Below are 6,257 nucleotides of genomic sequence, written 5' to 3' on the forward strand. Positions count from 1 at the left end.
CTCACTAGTTACTGCCCTGCATCCTACTTCCTCACTAGTTACTGCCCTGCATCCTACTTCCTCACTAGTTACTGCCCTGCATCCTACTTCCTCACTAGTTACTGCCCTGCATCCTACTTCCTCACTAGTTACTGCCCTGCATCCTACTTCCTCACTAGTTACTCCCCTGCATCCTACTTCCTCACTAGTTACTCCCCTGCATCCTACTTCCTCACTAGTTACTCCCCTGCATCCTACTTCCTCACTAGTTACTCCCCAGCATCCTACTTCCTCACTAGTTACTCCCCTGCATCCTACTTCCTCACTAGTTACTGCCCTGCATCCTACTTCCTCACTAGTTACTGCCCTGCATCCTACTTCCTCACTAGTTACTGCCCTGCATCCTACTTCCTCACTAGTTACTCCCCTGCTTCCTACTTCCTCACTAGTTACTGCCCTGCATCCTACTTCCTCACTAGTTACTCCCCTGCATCCTACTTCCTCACTAGTTACTGCCCTGCATCCTACTTCCTCACTAGTTACTCCCCTGCATCCTACTTCCTCACTAGTTACTCCCCAGCATCCTACTTCCTCACTAGTTACTCCCCAGCATCCTACTTCCTCACTAGTTACTCCCCTGCATCCTACTTCCTCACTAGTTACTCCCCTGCATCCTACTTCCTCACTAGTTACTCCCCTGCATCCTACTTCCTCACTAGTTACTGCCCTGCATCCTACTTCCTCACTAGTTACTCCCCTGCATCCTACTTCCTCACTAGTTACTCCCCTGCATCCTACTTCCTCACTAGTTACTCCCCTGCATCCTACTTCCTCACTAGTTACTCCCCTGCTTCCTACTTCCTCACTAGTTACTCCCCTGCATCCTACTTCCTCACTAGTTACTGCCCTGCATCCTACTTCCTCACTAGTTACTCCCCTGCATCCTACTTCCTCACTAGTTACTGCCCTGCATCCTACTTCCTCACTAGTTACTGCCCTGCATCCTACTTCCTCACTAGTTACTCCCCTGCATCCTACTTCCTCACTAGTTACTCACCTGCATCCTACTTCTCACTAGTTACTCCCCTGCATCCTACTTCCTCACTAGTTACTGCCCTGCATCCTACTTCCTCACTAGTTACTCCCCTGCATCCTACTTCCTCACTAGTTACTGCCCTGCATCCTACTTCCTCACTAGTTACTCCCCTGCTTCCTACTTCCTCACTAGTTACTCCCCTGCATCCTACTTCCTCACTAGTTACTGCCCTGCATCTTACTTCCTCACTAGTTACTCCCCTGCATCCTACTTTCTCACTAGTTACTGCCCTGCATCCTACTTCCTCACTAGTTACTCCCCTGCATCCTACTTCCTCACTAGTTACTCCCCTGCATCCTACTTCCTCACTAGTTACTCCCTGCATCCTACTTCCTCACTAGTTACTCCCTGCTTCCTACTTCCTCACTAGTTACTCCCCTGCATCCTACTTCCTCACTAGTTACTCCCCTGCATCCTACTTCCTCACTAGTTACTCCCCTGCATCCTACTTCCTCACTAGTTACTCCCCTGCATCCTACTTCCTCACTAGTTACTCCCCTGCATCCTACTTCCTCACTAGTTACTGCCCTGCATCCTACTTCCTCACTAGTTACTCCCCTGCATCCTACTTCCTCACTAGTTACTCCCCTGCATCCTACTTCCTCACTAGTTACTCCCCTGCATCCTACTTCCTCACTAGTTACTGCCCTGCATCCTACTTCCTCACTAGTTACTCCCCTGCATCCTACTTCCTCATGAGTTACTCCCCTGCATCCTACTTCCTCATGAGTTACTCCCCTGCATCCTACTTCCTCACTAGTTACTCCCCTGCATCCTACTTCCTCACTAGTTACTCCCCTGCATCCTACTTCCTCACTAGTTACTCCCCTGCATCCTACTTCCTCACTAGTTACTCCCCTGCATCCTACTTCCTCACTAGTTACTCCCCTGCATCCTACTTCCTCACTAGTTACTCCCCTGCATCCTACTTCCTCACTAGTTACTCCCCTGCATCCTACTTCCTCACTAGTTACTGCCCTGCATCCTACTTCCTCACTAGTTACTCCCCTGCATCCTACTTCCTCACTAGTTACTGCCCTGCATCCTACTTCCTCACTAGTTACTCCCCTGCATCCTACTTCCTCACTAGTTACTGCCCTGCATCCTACTTCCTCACTAGTTACTCCCCTGCTTCCTACTTCCTCACTAGTTACTCCCCTGCATCCTACTTCCTCACTAGTTACTCCCCTGCATCCTACTTCCTCACTAGTTACTCCCCTGCATCCTACTTCCTCACTAGTTACTCCCCTGCATCCTACTTCCTCACTAGTTACTCCCCTGCTTCCTACTTCCTCACTAGTTACTCCCCTGCATCCTACTTCCTCACTAGTTACTCCCCTGCATCCTACTTCCTCACTAGTTACTGCCCTGCATCCTACTTCCTCACTAGTTACTCCCCTGCATCCTACTTCCTCACTAGTTACTCCCCTGCATCCTACTTCCTCACTAGTTACTGCCCTGCATCCTACTTCCTCACTAGTTACTCCCCTGCATCCTACTTCCTCACTAGTTACTCCCCTGCATCCTACTTCCTCACTAGTTACTGCCCTGCATCCTACTTCCTCACTAGTTACTCCCCTGCATCCTACTTCCTCACTAGTTACTCCCCTGCATCCTACTTCCTCACTAGTTACTGCCCTGCATCCTACTTCCTCACTAGTTACTGCCCTGCATCCTACTTCCTCACTAGTTACTCCCCTGCATCCTACTTCCTCACTAGTTACTCCCTGCATCCTACTTCCTCACTAGTTACTCCCCTGCATCCTACTTCCTCACTAGTTACTCCCCTGCATCCTACTTCCTCACTAGTTACTCCCCTGCATCCTACTTCCTCACTAGTTACTCCCCTGCATCCTACTTCCTCACTAGTTACTCCCCTGCATCCTACTTCCTCACTAGTTACTGCCCTGCATCCTACTTCCTCACTAGTTACTCCCCTGCATCCTACTTCCTCACTAGTTACTCCCCTGCATCCTACTTCCTCACTAGTTACTCCCCTGCATCCTACTTCCTCACTAGTTACTCCCCTGCATCCTACTTCCTCACTAGTTACTCCCCTGCATCCTACTTCCTCACTAGTTACTCCCCTGCATCCTACTTCCTCACTAGTTACTGCCCTGCATCCTACTTCCTCACTAGTTACTCCCCTGCATCCTACTTCCTCACTAGTTACTCCCCTGCATCCTACTTCCTCACTAGTTACTGCCCTGCATCCTACTTCCTCACTAGTTACTGCCCTGCATCCTACTTCCTCACTAGTTACTCCCCTGCATCCTACTTCCTCACTAGTTACTCCCCTGCATCCTACTTCCTCACTAGTTACTCCCCTGCATCCTACTTCCTCACTAGTTACTGCCCTGCATCCTACTTCCTCACTAGTTACTGCCCTGCATCCTACTTCCTCACTAGTTACTGCCCTGCATCCTACTTCTCACTAGTTACTCCCCTGCTTCCTACTTCCTCACTAGTTACTGCCCTGCATCCTACTTCCTCACTAGTTACTCCCCTGCATCCTACTTCCTCACTAGTTACTCCCCTGCATCCTACTTCCTCACTAGTTACTGCCCTGCATCCTACTTCCTCACTAGTTACTCCCCTGCATCCTACTTCCTCACTAGTTACTCCCTGCATCCTACTTCCTCACTAGTTACTGCCCTGCATCCTACTTCCTCACTAGTTACTGCCCTGCATCCTACTTCCTCACTAGTTACTGCCCTGCATCCTACTTCCTCACTAGTTACTCCCCTGCTTCCTACTTCCTCACTAGTTACTGCCCTGCATCCTACTTCCTCACTAGTTACTCCCCTGCATCCTACTTCCTCACTAGTTACTCCCCTGCATCCTACTTCCTCACTAGTTACTGCCCTGCATCCTACTTCCTCACTAGTTACTGCCCTGCATCCTACTTCCTCACTAGTTACTGCCCTGCATCCTACTTCCTCACTAGTTACTGCCCTGCATCCTACTTCCTCACTAGTTACTGCCCTGCATCCTACTTCCTCACTAGTTACTCCCCTGCATCCTACTTCCTCACTAGTTACTCCCCTGCATCCTACTTCCTCACTAGTTACTCCCTGCATCCTACTTCCTCACTAGTTACTCCCCAGCATCCTACTTCCTCACTAGTTACTCCCCTGCATCCTACTTCCTCACTAGTTACTGCCCTGCATCCTACTTCCTCACTAGTTACTGCCCTGCATCCTACTTCCTCACTAGTTACTGCCCTGCATCCTACTTCCTCACTAGTTACTCCCCTGCTTCCTACTTCCTCACTAGTTACTGCCTGCATCCTACTTCCTCACTAGTTACTCCCCTGCATCCTACTTCCTCACTAGTTACTGCCCTGCATCCTACTTCCTCACTAGTTACTCCCCTGCATCCTACTTCCTCACTAGTTACTCCCCTGCATCCTACTTCCTCACTAGTTACTCCCCAGCATCCTACTTCCTCACTAGTTACTCCCCTGCATCCTACTTCCTCACTAGTTACTCCCCTGCATCCTACTTCCTCACTAGTTACTCCCCTGCATCCTACTTCCTCACTAGTTACTGCCCTGCATCCTACTTCCTCACTAGTTACTCCCCTGCATCCTACTTCCTCACTAGTTACTCCCCTGCATCCTACTTCCTCACTAGTTACTCCCTGCATCCTACTTCCTCACTAGTTACTCCCCTGCTTCCTACTTCCTCACTAGTTACTCCCCTGCATCCTACTTCCTCACTAGTTACTGCCCTGCATCCTACTTCCTCACTAGTTACTCCCCTGCATCCTACTTCCTCACTAGTTACTGCCCTGCATCCTACTTCCTCACTAGTTACTGCCCTGCATCCTACTTCCTCACTAGTTACTCCCCTGCATCCTACTTCCTCACTAGTTACTCACCTGCATCCTACTTCCTCACTAGTTACTCCCTGCATCCTACTTCCTCACTAGTTACTGCCCTGCATCCTACTTCCTCACTAGTTACTCCCCTGCATCCTACTTCCTCACTAGTTACTGCCCTGCATCCTACTTCCTCACTAGTTACTCCCCTGCTTCCTACTTCCTCACTAGTTACTCCCCTGCATCCTACTTCCTCACTAGTTACTGCCCTGCATCTTACTTCCTCACTAGTTACTCCCTGCATCCTACTTTCTCACTAGTTACTGCCCTGCATCCTACTTCCTCACTAGTTACTCCCCTGCATCCTACTTCCTCACTAGTTACTCCCCTGCATCCTACTTCCTCACTAGTTACTCCCCTGCATCCTACTTCCTCACTAGTTACTCCCCTGCTTCCTACTTCCTCACTAGTTACTCCCCTGCATCCTACTTCCTCACTAGTTACTCCCCTGCATCCTACTTCCTCACTAGTTACTCCCCTGCATCCTACTTCCTCACTAGTTACTCCCCTGCATCCTACTTCCTCACTAGTTACTCCCCTGCATCCTACTTCCTCACTAGTTACTGCCCTGCATCCTACTTCCTCACTAGTTACTCCCCTGCATCCTACTTCCTCACTAGTTACTCCCCTGCATCCTACTTCCTCACTAGTTACTCCCCTGCATCCTACTTCCTCACTAGTTACTGCCCTGCATCCTACTTCCTCACTAGTTACTCCCCTGCATCCTACTTCCTCATGAGTTACTCCCCTGCATCCTACTTCCTCACTAGTTACTCCCCTGCATCCTACTTCCTCACTAGTTACTCCCCTGCATCCTACTTCCTCACTAGTTACTCCCCTGCATCCTACTTCCTCACTAGTTACTCCCCTGCATCCTACTTCCTCACTAGTTACTCCCTGCATCCTACTTCCTCACTAGTTACTCCCCTGCATCCTACTTCCTCACTAGTTACTCCCTGCATCCTACTTCCTCACTAGTTACTCCCCTGCATCCTACTTCCTCACTAGTTACTGCCCTGCATCCTACTTCCTCACTAGTTACTCCCCTGCATCCTACTTCCTCACTAGTTACTGCCCTGCATCCTACTTCCTCACTAGTTACTCCCCTGCATCCTACTTCCTCACTAGTTACTGCCCTGCATCCTACTTCCTCACTAGTTACTCCCCTGCTTCCTACTTCCTCACTAGTTACTCCCCTGCATCCTACTTCCTCACTAGTTACTCCCCTGCATCCTACTTCCTCACTAGTTACTCCCCTGCATCCTACTTCCTCACTAGTTACTCCCCTGCATCCTACTTC

General features: G+C 49.8%; 1 protein-coding gene across 1 annotated transcript in view; it reads left to right on the forward strand.

The window, feature by feature from the left end:
- The window catches only part of LOC133556921 (piwi-like protein 2), a 38,213-nt gene that overhangs the window by 1,652 nt on the left and 30,304 nt on the right, over positions 1-6,257 (forward strand). The window lies entirely within an intron of this gene.

The sequence above is a fragment of the Nerophis ophidion genome, linkage group LG07 (genome assembly GCF_033978795.1).
Source record: "Nerophis ophidion isolate RoL-2023_Sa linkage group LG07, RoL_Noph_v1.0, whole genome shotgun sequence".
Lineage (NCBI taxonomy): Eukaryota > Metazoa > Chordata > Actinopteri > Syngnathiformes > Syngnathidae > Nerophis > Nerophis ophidion.